Source organism: Equus przewalskii, chromosome 30 (assembly GCF_037783145.1).
Source record: "Equus przewalskii isolate Varuska chromosome 30, EquPr2, whole genome shotgun sequence".
NCBI classification, from domain to species: domain Eukaryota; kingdom Metazoa; phylum Chordata; class Mammalia; order Perissodactyla; family Equidae; genus Equus; species Equus przewalskii.
The window spans coordinates 15936416-15952971 of record NC_091860.1 but is presented as its reverse complement, the minus strand read 5'-3'; the positions used below and the strand labels follow the sequence as shown (position 1 = coordinate 15952971).

At 37.6% G+C, this 16556-nt stretch overlaps 1 protein-coding gene across 4 annotated transcripts in view; it reads right to left on the bottom strand.

The window, feature by feature from the left end:
- Positions 1 to 16556, bottom strand: part of NSUN6 (NOP2/Sun RNA methyltransferase 6) — an 80291-nt gene that overhangs the window by 39330 nt on the left and 24405 nt on the right. The gene's annotated exons all lie outside the window — the stretch shown is intronic.

Genomic DNA, 16556 nt, shown 5'->3' with positions numbered 1-16556 from the left:
AGTGCTATAAGGCTAGAAATTAATTACAAGAAAAAAGTTGAGAAAGGCACAAAGATGTGGAGACTAAACAACACACTACTGAACAAGCAATGGATCATTGAAGAAATTAAAGAAGAAATAAAAAAATACCTGGAAACAAATGAAAATGATAGCATGCCATACCAACTCATATGGGATACAGCAAAAGCTGTATTAAGAGGAGAATTCATTGCAATACAGGCATATCTTAACAAACAAGAAAAACCCCAAATAAGCAACCTTAAAGCACACCTAACTGAACTAGAGAAAAAAGAACAAATGAAGCCCAAAGTCAGCAGAAGGAGAGAAATAATAAAAATCAGAGCAGAAATAAATACTATTGAAATGAAAAAGGCTATAGAAAGGATCAATGAGACAGAGAGCTGGTTTTTTGAGAAGATAAATAAAATTGATAAACCACTAGCCAGACTTACAAAGAAAAAAAGGGAGAAAGCTCAAATAAACAAAATCAGAAATGAGCAAGGAGAAATAACAACAGACTCTGCAGAAATACAACAGATTATAAGAGAATACTACAAAAAACTATATGCCAACAGAATGGATAACCTAGAGGAAATGGATAAATTCTTGGACTCCTACAGTCTCCCAAAGCTCACTCAAGAAGAGGCAGACAATTTGAACAGACCAATCACAAGGAAAGAGATTGAAACAGCAATCAAAAACATCCCAAAGAATAAAACCCCAGGACCAGATGGCTTTCCTGGGGAATTCTACCAAACTTTCAGAGAGGATTTAATACCCATCCTTTTCAAGCTATTCCAAAAAATTAGGGAAGATGGAACACTTCCTAACACATTCTATGAGGCCAACATCACGCTGATACCAAAACCTGACAAGGACACCATGAAAAAAGAGAACTACAGGCCAATATCACTGATGAACATAGATGCAAAAATTCTAAACAAAATTTTGGCAACCAGAATTCAGCAATTCATCAAAAGAATCATACATCAGGATCAGGTGGGATTCATACCAGGGACACAGGGATGGTTCAACATCTGCAAATCAATCAACGTGATACACCACATCAACAAACTGAGGAATAAAAACCACATGATCATCTCAATGGATGCAGAGAAGGCATTTGACAAGATCCAACAGCCATTTATGATAAAAACTCTGAACAAAATGGGCATAGAAGGAAACTACCTCAACATAATAAAGGCCATATACGACAAACCCATAGCCAACATCATCCTCAATGGGCAAAAACTGAACCCCATCCCCCTGAAAACAGGAACAAGACAAGGATGCCCTCTATCACCACTCTTATTTAACATAGTACTGGAGGTCCTGGCCAGAACAATCAGGCAAGAAAAAGGAATACAAGGAATCCAAATAGGGAGGGAAGAAGTGAAACTCTCGCTGTTTGCAGACGACATGATCTTATATATAGAAAACCCCAAAGAATCCATTGGAAAACTGTTAGAAGTAATCAACAACTACAGCAAAGTTGCAGGGTATAAAATAAATTTGCATAAATCAGTAGCATTTCTATACTCCAGTAATGAACCAACAGAAAAAGAACTCAAGAATACAATACCATTCACAATCGCCACAAAAAGAATAAAATACCTTGGGGTAAATTTAACTAAGGAAGTGAAGGACCTATATAATGAAAATTACAAGGCCTTTCTGAGAGAATTGGATGACGACATAAGGAGATGGAAAGACATTCCATGTACATGGATTGGAAGAATAAACATAGTTAAAATGTCCATTCTACCTAAAGCAATCTACAGATTCAACGCCATCCCAATCAGAATCCCAATGACATTCTTTACAGAATTAGAACAAAGAATCCTAAAATTCATATGGGGCAACAAAAGACCCCGAATTGCTAAAGCAATCCTGAGAAAAAAGAACAAAACGGGAGGCATCACAATCCCTGACTTCAAAACATACTACAAAGCTACAGTAATCAAAACAGCATGGTACTGGTACAAAAACAGGTGCACAGATCAATGGAACAAAATTGAAAGCCCAGAAATAAAACCACACATCTATGGACAGCTTATCTTTGACAAAGGAGCTGAGGGCATACAATGGAGAAAAGAAAGTCTTTTCAACAAATGGTGCTGGGAAAACTGGAAAGCCACATGTAAAAGAATGAAAATTGACCATTCTTTTTCACCATTCACCAAAATAAACTCAAAATGGATTAAAGACCTAAAGGTGAGACCTGAACCCATAAGCCTTCTGGAAGAAAACGTAGGCAGTACACTCTTTGACATGAGTATTAAAAGGATCTTTTTGGACACCATGCCTTCTCAGAGAAGGGAAACAATAGAAAGAATAAACAAATGGGACTTCATCAGATTAAAGAGCTTCTTCAAGGCAAATGAAAACAGGATTGAAACAAAAAAACAACCCACTAACTGGGAAAAAATATTTGCAAGTCATATATCTGACAAAGGCTTAATATCCTTAATATATAAAGAACTCTCGCAACTCAACCACAAAACATCAAACAACCCAATCAAATAATGGGCTGGAGACATGAACAGACATTTCTCCAAAGAAGATATACGGATGGCCAATAGGCACATGAAAAGATGCTCATCATCGCTGATCATCAGGGAAATGCAAATCAAAACTACACTAAGATATCACCTTACACCCGTTAGAATGACAAAAATATCTAAAACTAATAGCAACAAATGTTGGAGAGGTTGCGGAGAAAAAGGAACCCTCATACACTGCTGGTGGGAATGCAAACTGGTGCAGCCACTATGGAAAACAGTACGGAGATTCCTCAAAAAACTAAAAATAGAACTACCATACGATCCAGCCATCCGACTACTGGGTATTTATCCAAAGAGCCTGAAGTCAGCAATCCCAAAAGTCCTGTGCACCCCAATGTTTATTGCAGCACTGTTTACAATAGCCAAGACGTGGAAGCAACCTAAGTGCCCATCAACAGACGAATGGATAAAGAAGATGTGGTACATATATACAATGGAATACTACTCAGCTGCAAAACAGAACAAAATCATTCCATTTGCAATAATATGGATGGACCTTGAGAGAATTATGTTAAGTGAAATAAGCCAGCGAGAGAAAGATAATCTGTGTATGAATCCACTCATATGAGGAATTTAAAACTATGGACCAAGAACAGTTTAGTGGATACCAGGGGAAAGGTGGGGTGGGGGGTGGGCACAAAGGGTGAAGTGGTGCACCTACAACATGACTGACAAACATTAATGTACAATTGAAATTTCACAAGATTGTAACCTATCAATAACTCAATAAAAAATAATAATAAAAAATAAATAAATAAAATAAAATGAGAGAGTTGGATTTGATCACTAAGGGCTCTTTTAATTCTAACTGTCAAGATGATGAAATATTACTTTTCAAGGTATTTCACTGAAATTTCTCACATAGAAAATGGGCCATTTAAAAATACATAACGAGACTTTTTGGTAGCAAGGAGCTTTCCCGGTGGATTGGGGAACACTGCAGATCTGACCACTGCCACAGCTCACAGGATCATCACACATTAGAAGTGAAGGGCACCTGCAGACCTGCTGTCTCACATTCAAGGAAGCGAGGGACAGAGGCAGGGTGCCTTTCAGGACTGTGGACTCCAGTTCCGGAGTCACTTTCTGGCAGCAGTCCAGGTGCTTAGTCAGGCTCGTGAACTAAGGGGCCATTAGACCATCAGTGTGAATTGTTAGGCTGCAGGAAGGTGAGGATGCCGGCTCACCAACTGTTTTCCTAATCCGTGCCTCTTAGTAAGAGCTCATAGTCCCAGGAGGCCTGGGTAGATGAGCCTGTAGCCATGAAGGCAACCAGCTTGCCTTCTGAAGGATCGAACTCAATGTTGGCTTCATTAGCCTGGTGGTGCCTACAAAATGCTGGGGTGCATGCTCAGCCATGTACAACTTTCTATCAGAATGGCTGTACTAACCGATCTCTGGATCAAGAGGCATCTTACTGATACTTGCCCTTATTCCTTCCCCCGCACCCCGCAAATAAGCAAATTCATTCTTTATCCACTAGTACTAGAGTATCAGAACTCAAGGCTGGTGAGGAAACATCCTCTGACACTTCATATTTTGACAGGTACCATTTTTTTGAGTGTCCATGTGCCAGGCACTGTGCTGAGAGTTTTGTATGTTTCAGCTCACTTCAGATTCACAACTTGGAAAGGTTTCCATGCACTGGGTCACACAGCTGGTTCATGGCCAAGGTTGGACTCACCCAGGCCTTCGCAGTAACACAATGACTGCATCCTGTTCCACCTTCCCACACAATCACTGGGCAGAGCCCTGACTTTGATTTACCACAGCTCAGAATTCTTATGGATTTTGCAATTTTAATTTTCCTTTAGGGCAGTTTCCAATTGCGATGTTCTCTAGGACTTGTTAAAGATATTTAAAATGTATACAGTGAAAAATATGTGGCATGTTTGTGCAGCTACTTGATAATGAGAATGAAATGTACAAGCAGTAAATTTCCTTATGCTGTTACAGAGGATGCTAGTGGGGACCCCAGCTATGGTGAGGGGATCCTCATGTTTGTATCCATGCATGACGGAGCTGGGAAGCTTCTCTTTCCACCAAGAGGAGCGGAGTATGGGTACAAATCTGGCTACTTCTAAACTTGAGGCACACCATGGAGCATGGGAAGAACACAGAGCAGGAGGCAGAAAGCTAAAGGGGCACACAATAGAAAGAAAAGATGTTCTCAGTTTCTGAGTACGATCAGGCGCCACATAACAATGTTTTAGTCAATGATGGACCATATATATGACGGTCGTTCCATACATTAGTACCGTACAGCCTAGGTGTGTAGTAGTCTATACCATCTAAATTTGTCTAAGTACGATGTTCCTAAAACAATGAAATTGCCAAACAACTCACTTCTCAGAACGTATCCCCATCATTATGTGACATATGACTGTAACTGATATCAGGTCTTCTTGTTTTTTAGAGAGAGAACACTAGAAAGAAACACCTTTGTTGTATAAATTTGATAAAGTGTATATTTATATTGAACTTCAGGCAACTGCAAACAGTCTGCCATTAGTAATAAGTGACCTCATAGACAGACAAAAGCTACCATCCTGGGAGAAACATACCAGCTGAGCCCAGACCTGTAAGAAAAGGAAGCAATATTGGATCAGGATGAAGGATTTCTGAGCCACTCAACCATAGAAGCAATAAGTGGCAATTAATATAAAACTTGGCTATATACCATTTATAATTTACTTACATATAATTAAGTTTATGTTGCAAGAAGGTATGTTGGACACATTTTTCATTCTATAATGGGGGTTTCATTTTCCTTAATTCTTTTGCTGTCTGCAGAAAGGTCCAGATTAAAAGTTCCCTCTAGGATTATCAATAGCTATCCTGGAGCTCATGCTGGGCCCAACCATCAAGAGTCATTTAGCAAAAAACTCTCTTTAAGGCTTTTCTCTCCGTGGATGGACTACAAATTACTTATCAGTCTAAACAATTATGGGAAACCTAGCATGTACCTGACTTTAAATAAAACAAGCAAGATATGCAATGGAAAAAAAGTAAATAGTAGATAATATCTTTCTCACTATTTCTCCCAAATTCTACATATTGGAGAGGAAAAATATCCTATAAACGTATGAGTACTTGGCTGCTTAAAACTGTGGTTAATATTTAGCAATTCCTTTTAAAGGAGAAAGATTTGATTTTGTAGGATATATATTATAAATAGATACACAGATAAACAGATACTTCTGAAACCCTTTCCCTGATTTTTTCTGCCAAGAGTAAATACAAAAAAATGACAGAGCCTATGATCCCATCTCTTGACAGATCCATGCTGAGAAATTTCTGCAAGCATACCTGTAGTTCTTAATAAAAATTCCAAGAAGGTGGCTTATGGGAACCATAAAAAATTAAGAAACCTTTGGGGACCCGTGGTGAGGACTGACTTTCTCTCCAAAGGTGTTGACGGATTGTCATGATTGTCCTCTGAGGCAGTGCATGAAGTAGACAGGGAAGACAGGGCATTACTTTTAGAGTCAGGCAAGGGTTTTAATTTAAGAAGTTTACCTCCCAGGTTGACCATTCTCCACTAAACATGGCTTTGAATGACTCTGGGCTGTTTCAGAAAAACTAACTTGTCTTCAAGGAAAATGAGTTATCAATATTAAGGGCATTCAAAATATTACACTTTTGATTTTGTTACACTTTCAAAAATGAATTTTAAATAATTTTGAGAGAGTAGAAGAAACCCTGGAATAAATATACATTTTTTCCAAGGATACTTTCTTGGAGGGGCCAACACTAACTTGGATAAGTCTGTATATACTTGATTTTTAAAAAATTATTCAAATTATTTGAGGATCGCAATTCCCTTTTTTAATTTGTTTTTGAAATATTAGAGATGTGTGATTTTTTTCTTTTTTGGTTACCAACCTGGTTATTAAAATACTGGTTCTCCGTGACCCTCGAGAATAAGGCAAGTCCTTCAGTTTAAGCGCTAACTATGGAAAGCACCATCGCATATAATGCACCTCCTTTGTAAAACTTAGCACGGGTACAATGACAGTGTTATTACTTCAGTGTTTGTCTCCTGCCAGAGCGTCAACTTACAGAGGAAAAACTACATCTCTCTTGTCAGGTTCTGTGTTCCCATAAAGAGGGAACCCTGCACATAGACGAACCCAATAAATATACTTGATGAATTAAAGAGAAAATTCTTTGGTTCCTGAGGTAATTCTATCAAGTGTAACTAGTCCAACTGCAGAAAACAGAATTCAGAACTGTTATATTTCCAGTCTATCATCTTGTCTCCCAGAGCTAGGATCTATAGTCAGGGCTAGGAGAAAACAGATAATTTTATCCCCAGTTGATGGGCAGGAGAATTAACACATCTTTTGAGAGGGAAATTTGGTAATATATACCAAATCTTTGAAATAAACATTTTTGCTTTTTTAAAGATTGGCACCTGAGCTAACATCTGTTGCCAATCTTTTTTTTTGAGGAAGATTAGCCCTGAGCTAACATCTGCACCCAATCCTCCTCTTTTTTTGCTGAGGAAGACTGGCCCTGAGCTAACATCCATGCCCATCTTCCTCTACTTTATATGTGGGATGCCTGCCACAGCATGGCTGGACAAAAGGTGCGTAGGTCCACACCCAGGACCCAAAGTGGCGAACCCCAGGCCACCGAAGTGGAACATACCAACTTAACCACTGTGCCATGGGTCCAGCCCTGCCAATCTTCTTTTTTTCTTCTTCTTCTCCCCAAAGCCCCCCAGTACACAGCTGTATATTCTAGTTGTAGATCCTTCTAGTTGTGCTATGTGGGATGCCACCTCAGCACAGCCTGATGAGTGGTGCTAGGCCCCCACCCAGGATCCAAACCACGAAACCCTGGGCCACCAAAGCAGAATGCGCAAACTTAGCCACGTGGCCATGGGGCTGGCCCCAGATATAAATGCCTTTTGATTTAAGAATTTATCAAAGGAAATAAGAATGAAATGCTTTAGATGTATGAAATTGACTGAATGTATCCCACTTAAATTCACATGTAAAAATCCTAACCGCCCCAGTGTGAGGATATTAGAAACTAGGGCCTTTCGGAGGTAATAAGGTCGTGAGAGCGGAGCCCTCATGAGTGGGATTAGTGACCGTATAAAAGGGACCCTAGAGAGCTGTCTTGCCCTCTTTCCAGCACATGAGAAGACAGCAGTCTGCTGTCAGAGAAGGGCCCTCTCCAGAACCCTATCATGCTGACACCCTTATCTTGGACTTCCAGCTTCCAGTACCATGAGAAATAAACTTCTGTTGTTTATAAGCTACCAAGTTTGTGGTACTTTGTTTTACTAGCCCAAACTGAGTAATATGTCTTTTAAATAGTAAAACAATTGCCTAATCATAGTGTAGACACCTCTTATGCACCCTTGAGATGCTGTCAGCCTCACCTGCCTCTGGTTCCACCCATCCCTGTGGCACTCCCTCCACATGGGCTCTTTCTCCACCTCGCCTCATGTTCACTTCACTCCCCACTCCAGGTCTTCCCTGAGATGGGGACGTGTTCTGATGCAGGACCCTGCTCATGCTTAACTGCACGGAAGTATAGGGGAGTCACACCCAAGGGGACACACCTTTGACCAGTGGGTAAGTGAAGATGCTAAGTAGCACCCTCCCCTAACAGACTGTCCTGAGACAGGGTTTACGTGGTGTCTGAAGAATAGCAGAGAAGGATTAAGCAAACAATCATACCTAGTGGCAGCCAAGTCAACAACGGGTCCTCATAGTGTTTCATTTTCTCCTTTGCTTTACTTTCGTCCCTCACTTCTCTTCTCTGGAATCGCACTCCCTTAGAAACTCTTTGCCTCAGCTCCTGCTTTCTGGGGAACTGAGAAGTTATCTAATTGGTTAAATAATCCACATTATCTATTCAGTGGATACAGATCTGGATAGCCATTAAAAATGACACTGAAAGACAACAGCTTTTTAGATGAAATAAACTCATTATGAAATTGTATGTTAAATATGATACTATTTCTGTTTTTTAAAAAAGCATGTGTATAATCTCTAAAATGTTATCTAGACAGTGGAATTATAGATGATGTATCTTTGCTTTACTGATTTTCTAAATTTTCTAATTTTGCAGTTAATTTTTTTAAAACGAAAACTCACTTGGGTATATTTTCTGTAACAATTTCAACTGGGAAATATAAAAGGAAAAAGTCTAAAAGCTATAATCAAAGAAGAGTGAATTTAAATTATTTCAAGAACTATAAACATGAAACTTTATGAGAAGTTATGCAATACGTAACTTTAAAATATTTCCATAGGATATTACGACATGCAAAAGCAATTGTGAAAACTTAGAGAATGAGTAGAAATAAATGAAAGTGTTACAAAAAAGGCTGTGGTCTTTCTTGATGACAGTACAGTGGCTATGAGAGACCACATGCTCTTGTAGTCAAATAAGACCTAGGTTTGAATCCTGGATCCTCAAGTATAGACACATGACCATAGGGTTTTTCTGGGGACGAAATGAGATATATTTAAGCATAGTAGCTTCTATGTAATAAGTACTCAATATATTAAGGGAATTATTAATTATTACCATCTAATAATATTTGAAAATATAAGTCTGTTTACCAAGCTAAGTCATATCTTTTTACTGCCACAAATATGCCCAAGTAAATCAAAGTTGATACTTCTTACAACCACTCCCAACAGCCAGCTACTTTCTCTGCAACTTTGACTCACAAAGGCCATAGGAAAGTTGGAAATATCCTGACTTGACTGAAGATTCTTGAGCAGATGTTTGAAATGCCTCTGCAGTAATTACAACTGTCAAAGCAATTAAACAAGGAGGCTTTTAGACCCAGGTGGCTCTAATGCTGTGGTAGCCTTCATAAGCAAACCGGAACCTAAGCCAGAGTCAATTCCTATAAATACATAGTATCCCAGAAAACAAAATTTAAGAACAATCAATCACAACCAGCCAACTACGCTTTCCAAATAAGGCAACCGCTCAAGCTGTAGCCAATCAAGTAATTTCCTTGCTTTTTTTCCAGGTCTGCTCTATAAAACCCTTTCCCCCAGCTCCTGGTGCATGGCGCTCCTAACCACTTCTGGTTTGGTGCTGCCTGATTAGAATGGATGTTTGCTCAAATAAACTCTTGAAAATTTTAATATGCCTCAGTTTATCTTTTAATAATTGTAGACGTTCAAATGATAACTTGGCATCTAAAAATGCAACCCAGTAACAGCATCTGAAATTATCAGAAAATTCTTCATCCATTAAGCTGATTTCTGCCTTCCTTCAGTGTCTACTCCTCAGAACCCTGTTCTGCCCTCTCAAGCATAGGGCCAGTCAGTGACAAAGCTTTACTTTGGAAAGTCTTACAACACTGAAGTAAGGGTAGCAACAAAGGTTGTAAAGTTTCTAGAGAGTGAACAATCTGACAGGATCTCATGTTCAGAACTTGCTACCCACCACTCTCTGCATTAATTTATTCCCAGTGTTCCTGGAGATACTCTGATGCGTGTTTGCTGTTTAAGAAAAATAAAGCACTCAGTGTGAAATAAACAATAACCAAATAAACACACACAAACTTGCATAACTTTTGATCACTAGAACTGTGTGGACTTAGCTAAAACGAAGTGAAGATTACAGAATTAAAGCAAAATATAATGTGTCTCCCTGTGTTTTGTCAGCCTGTATTCTGTAAATGCTTTTCTTCTATTTGTTTAGAATGCTTCTTTGAAAATTCTTCAAAGTGTATAATTTTCTAAATAAGTATAAAATAGACATTTTTATAATAGTTTAAATACAAAGCAGTTTGGAAAGAATACCACTATTGGTTCCTCTTAATTCTTTCATTCCTATCCTGGCCATGGAATAAAAGTTCTGAGCATAAACTTGATGGCAATATGTAAAAACATTCTATGTTAGAGGTTCTGGATGTTTCTGAGCTGCATTTCATGGACTGAGGTCCTTCAAGGAATGATGTGCCCGGTCCCTGTTGCTATGACTCTACAACACCACACTTTTTTTTTTTAATTTGTGTACTTTAAGAAAAACAGAACCAGTATAATTTAGAGAAAACCAGCTAAGAACTGGGACAGCTAAGTGGGTGAAGTAGAACAGATAAGCAAAGAGAAGAAGGGCAATGTAAAGTTGTTATTCAGGAGTGGGAGGCAACAACTACACAAAAAATGCAGCCAACCAATAGCAGAAGAGCGTGAACAAGGATGTCTCAACCCAGCCACACAGGAATCCAAAGTTTTCAACTGCATTCAACTGCATTCGCTACGTTGTTTTGGTCCAGTATAGACACAAGTTCCCTGATTAGGGATGCTAAGGCTTTAAGAAAAGAAACCTTGTATACAGCACCATCTTGGCCTTTAACTGGGCAATGCTGCATTTTAAACAAAACAGACACTAAGCAAAAACATGTTCAAAAAAAGGAGTGAATTTTTATTGACTTGACATTTTCCTAATTTTCTCTAAAAAGTATACGAGAATTCTGGCAAACAAAATAATCTTTGACCAGAGAGACTTAACATATATACACACAACATTTCATCCAAAAGCAGCAGAATACACATTCTTCTCAAGTTCACATGAACATTCTCCAGGATAGATCATACGTTAAGTCGCAAAACAAGACTTAACAAATTTAAGAAGACTGAAATCACATCAAGCATCTTTTCTGACCACAATGGTATGAAACTAAAAATCAATTATATGAAGAAAACTGAAAAATTTATAAACATATGGAGATTAAACAACATGCTACTGAATAACCAATGAGTTAACAAAGAAGTCAAAAGAAAAAATATCTTGAGACATATGAAAATAGAAACACAACAAACCAAAACTCATGGGATGCAGCAAAATCAGTTCTAAGATGGAAGTTCATAGCAATAAATGCCTACCTCAAGAAATAAGAAAAAAATCTCAAATAAACAACCTAAACGTACACCTCAAGGAACTAGAAAAAGAAAAACAAACAGAGCACAAAATTTGTAGAGTGGAGGAAATAATAAACATCAGAGCAGAAATAAGTCAAATAGAGACAAAAAAAGACAACAGAAAAGTTCAATGAAACCAAGAGCTCGTTCTTAGAAAAGATAAACAAAACTGACAAACCTTTACCCAGATTCACCAAGATAAAAAGAGAGAGGACTCAAATAAAATCAGAAATGAAAGAGGAGACATTCCAACTGATACAACAGAAATACAAAGGATCATAACAGACTATTGTGAACAATTACATGCCAACAAACTAGACAACCTAGAAGAAATGGGTAAATTCCTACAAACATACAAGATTCCAAGACATAATCACGAAGAAATAGAAAATATATACAGATCAATTACCATTAAGGAGTTCGTATCAAAAACCTCCCAACAAATAAGAGCCCAGGACCAGACAGCTTCACTAGTAAATTCTACCAAACATTCAAGGAAGAATTAATACCAATCCTTCTCAAACTATTACAGAAATAGAAGAGGAAGAAACACTTCCAAACTCATTTTACATGGCCACCATTACCCTGATACCAAAACCAGACAAGGACACCACATGAAAAGAAAATTACAGGAAAATATCCCTCATGAACATGGATGCAAAAATCCCCAACAAAATATTTGCAATCCAAATTCAACAATACGTTAAAAGGATCATACACCACGATTAAGCAGAATTTACTTCAGGGATGCAAGGATGGTTCAACATCCACAAATCAATCAATGTGATATACCACATTAACAAAATGAAGGATAAAAATCATACGACCATCTCAATAGATGCAGAAAAAGCCTCTGAAAAAATTGAACATCCATTTATGATAAAAACTCTCAACAAAGCAAGTATAGAGGGAACATCTCTCAACATAATAAAGGCCATAAATGACAAGCCCACAGCTAACATCATACTCAGTGGTGAAAAGCCAAAAGCTTTTCCTCTAAGATCAGGAACAACAGGATGCCCATTCTCACCACTTTTATTCAACATAGTATTAGAAATCCTACTCAAACAAGTAGGCAAGAAAAAGAACTAAAAGCCACCAAAATTGGAAAGGAAGAAGTCAAACTGTCACTATTTGCCTATGACATCACATTATTTATATATAGAAAACCCTAAAGATGCCATCAAAAACTGCTAGAACTAATAAACAAATACAGTAATGTTCCAAGATACAAAAATTAACACCAAAATCTGTATTTCTATACACTAATAACAAACTAGTGGGAAAAAAAAAAGAAGAAACAATTCCATTTACAATTGCACCAAAAAGAATAAAATACCTAGAAAGAAATTTAACCAAGGAGGTGAAAGACCTGTATACTGAAAAATACAGGACATTAAAGAGAGAAACTGAAGACAATACAAATAAATGGAAAGATATTCCATGCTCATGGATTGGAAGAGTTCATTTTGTTAGAATCTCCAAACTATCCAAAGCAATCTACAGATTCAATGCAATTCCAAACAAAATTCCAAGAGTATTTTTCAGAGAAATAGAACAAACAATCGTAAAATTTGTATGGAACCACAGAAGACCCCAAATAGCTAAAGCAATCTTGAGAAAGAAGAATAAAGCTGGACACATCACACTCCCTGATTTCAAGCTCTATTACAAAGCTATAGTAACTACAACAGTATGGTATTGGCATAAAAACAGACACAGACATCAACGGAACAGAAGAGACAACCCAGATATAAACCCACACATATATGGTCAACTACTTTACGACAAAGAAGCCAAGAATACGCAACGGGAAAAGGGCAGTCTTTTCAATAAATGGTGCTGGGAAAACTGGACAACCACATGCAAAATAATGAAATTGGACCACTATCTTACTCCATAGACAAAAATCAACTTAAAATGGATTAAAGACTTGAACATAAGACCTGAAACCATAAAACCCCTAGAAGAAAACATAGGCAGTAAGCTACTTGACATAGGTCTTTGTGACGTTTTTTGAATTTGACACCAAAAGTAAAAGCATCAAAAGCAAAAATAAACAAATGGGACTACATCAAACTAAAAAGTTTCTGCACAGCAAAGGAAACCATCAACAAAATGAAAAGGCAACCTACTAAATGGGAGAAAATATCTGCAAATCACAAATCTGATAAGGGGCTAATATCCAAAATATAAAAGAACTCATATAGCTCAGTAGCAAAAAAAACACAATCCGATTATAATACGGACAGAGGACCTGAAGAGACATTTCTCCAAAGAAGACATAGATAGCCAACAGGTACATGAAAAGATGCTCAATATCATCAATCATCAGGGAAATGCAAATCAAAACCACAATAAGATATCACCTCACAACCATTAGAATGGCCATTACCAAAAAGAGAAGAAATAACAAGTGTTGGCAAGGATACGGAGAAAAGGGAACCCTGTGTATTGTTGGTGGGAATGTAAATTGGTGCAGACTATGGAAAACAGTATGGAGTTTCCTCAAAAAATTAAAAATAGAACTAGCATATAATCCAGCAATTTCACTTCTGGGTATTTATCTGAAAACAAAAACAGTAACTCTAAAAGATACATACACACCTATGTTCACTGCAGCACTATTTACAATAGCCAAGATATGGAAACAACCTAAGTGTCCACCAAGAGACGAATGGATAAAGAAATTGTAATTTTATATATATGGAATACTATTCAGCCATAAAAAAGAATGAAATCTTGCCATTTGTGACAACATGGATGGAACTTGAGGGCATTATGCTAAGTGAAATAAGTCAGACAGAAAGAGAAATACTGTATGATCTCTCTTATATCTGGAATGTAAGAAAAAAATAAGCTCATAGATACAGAGAACAGACTGGTGGTTGCCAGAGATGGGGGTTTAGGGGTGGGAGAAATGAGTGTGAAGGGGGTCAAAAGGTAAAAAACTTTTAAAGAAATAGGCAAAAGGGGCTGGCCTGTGGCTGGGTGTTTAAATTCGCGCACTCCAACACTCCACACTTTGGCAGCCAGGGGTTCACTGGTTCAGATCCTGGGCGCAGACCTACACACTGCTCATCAAGCCAGGCTGTGGCAGCATCTCACACAGAAGAACTAGAAGGACTTACAAATAGGATATACAATTATGTGCTGGGGCTTTGGGGAAAAATCAAAACAAGAGGAAGACTGGCAACAGATGTGACAGTGCCAAACTTCCTCCCCAAAAAGTATCTAAAAAAAAAAAACTAAAGTGGGCAAAGAATTTGAATAGAGGGAAAAAAATAGGTAAAGGAAGAGAAGATGCTGATAAATTATAACTTGCTTTTCAAATAGGTCTTCTTTTTTGTGCTTTTCCTGCTTCAATTGAATCTCTGATGATACATTCTGTTATGTTACCAAATACTAACATCAGTTCAAACAGAAATCTCCTTTAATAATCATCTAAAAAAAAATGTCCAGTACTCATCTAGAATAGTTAAGTCAAAATTTCTGGCAATAAGGCCTATTTATCAGGGTTTTAAAATTCTCCCCAGGTGATTCTAACATGCAGCTAGATGTGCACCACTGCTATGCTACAGTGATTCTCAACCGTACTGCATGTTAGAATCACCTGGGGTGATTTAACCATCCCAACCCAGGCCCCACCCCAGCCAGACCAACAAAAACGAATTCAGGTGGTAGGACCAAGGTAGCAGTGTTTAAAGCTCCCTAGACCGTCCAACCTCATCTGGCTCCTAAATCCTTTATTTACAAGAAACCATGCAATGAGAAACTCAAGCTCTAGGCACTATTTTTGATTCCAGTTAACCTAGAATATAACTGGGAGCAGTTGTTTATTTAAGTGTTAAACCCCTGACAATTTTTTCAATTGTGAATGGCATCTAAGATTATTTTATAATTCTGTGGATTGTTTAAGCAATTCTAAAGTTTCCTTTCGTTTGAAAAAACAAATGGTATATTGCACAGTTGTCATTTTAATGATTGCATACAACACTCCCATTAACTTTATAAAGTATATCCTTGTGTAACTTCAGGTGCTAAAATGAAAAATATTCAGTTATCACTAGCCTCTTACAACCCTCTCCTTAAAAAAACCCCACAATGCAAAGCTTCCGTGTTAGCTGTTGGAAGCAACAAAGAGAACGGATTTGGGGATGATGATTGTCCAGAGAAGGCAAGGCAAGAGGAAGCAAAAAAGAGAACACAAATTGCCCCAGGGATTTTCCCAACAAAAAGTACATAATTCCACGTATTCTGTAAAGTAACTTCAGCAATTACACAGAATGGACAAAAGCTACTAGTTGTCAAACTCTTGTGCTTACTAAATATTTCTTCAAGGTATAACTTGTTTAGCCAGCCACCCTACGCACTACCTCATCTGCACAAGTTAACCCGTTACTAAACATTATTCAGGAAACAGTATCAGTTTTCTTAAATTATATGCCAGTGCAAGCTTGTGAACATATATTTTAAGCATCTAGAACAACGTCAAATTTAAAAAAAAAAGGCTGGCATAGATACTGAAGAAGAATCTGTATGATTAAATATTAGGTTTTATTAGATGATGATAAACATAAATCTGATTTTCTATTTATTCACACCAGAAATAATCTGTGGATTTATAAAATTTCTTTTGGCTAAATACGGAGAAAGCAAACGGCATCTGCACTTAGCTTCCAGTTCAGACACTCCTCGTCACTGCTGGTATGACTTTGTTCAAGAACCTAACAGATCTGATCTTCAGTATCTTCATCTTACGTTGGGAACAATAACAATAATAATAATAATACCTAACCGGCAGATTGTAACAAATCAAATGAGTTAACGTACGTGAAAGTACTTAATAAACTAGACAAGGCAAAACAAATTACTCATTATATCACAGCAATTGATAACCACCTGATAAAATCTGTTAGTAGTAAACCATTTGAACCTTACTCAAAGTTACAAATAGAATACTTACACGCATACCAAAAGCATGCATTATTTAGGGATTAATATTCTGAGATGGAAAGGAATAATTAGAAGAAGCTTTATAGTAAAGCACCCTTGGGCAAAGGAGGATAGAAAAAGTAGT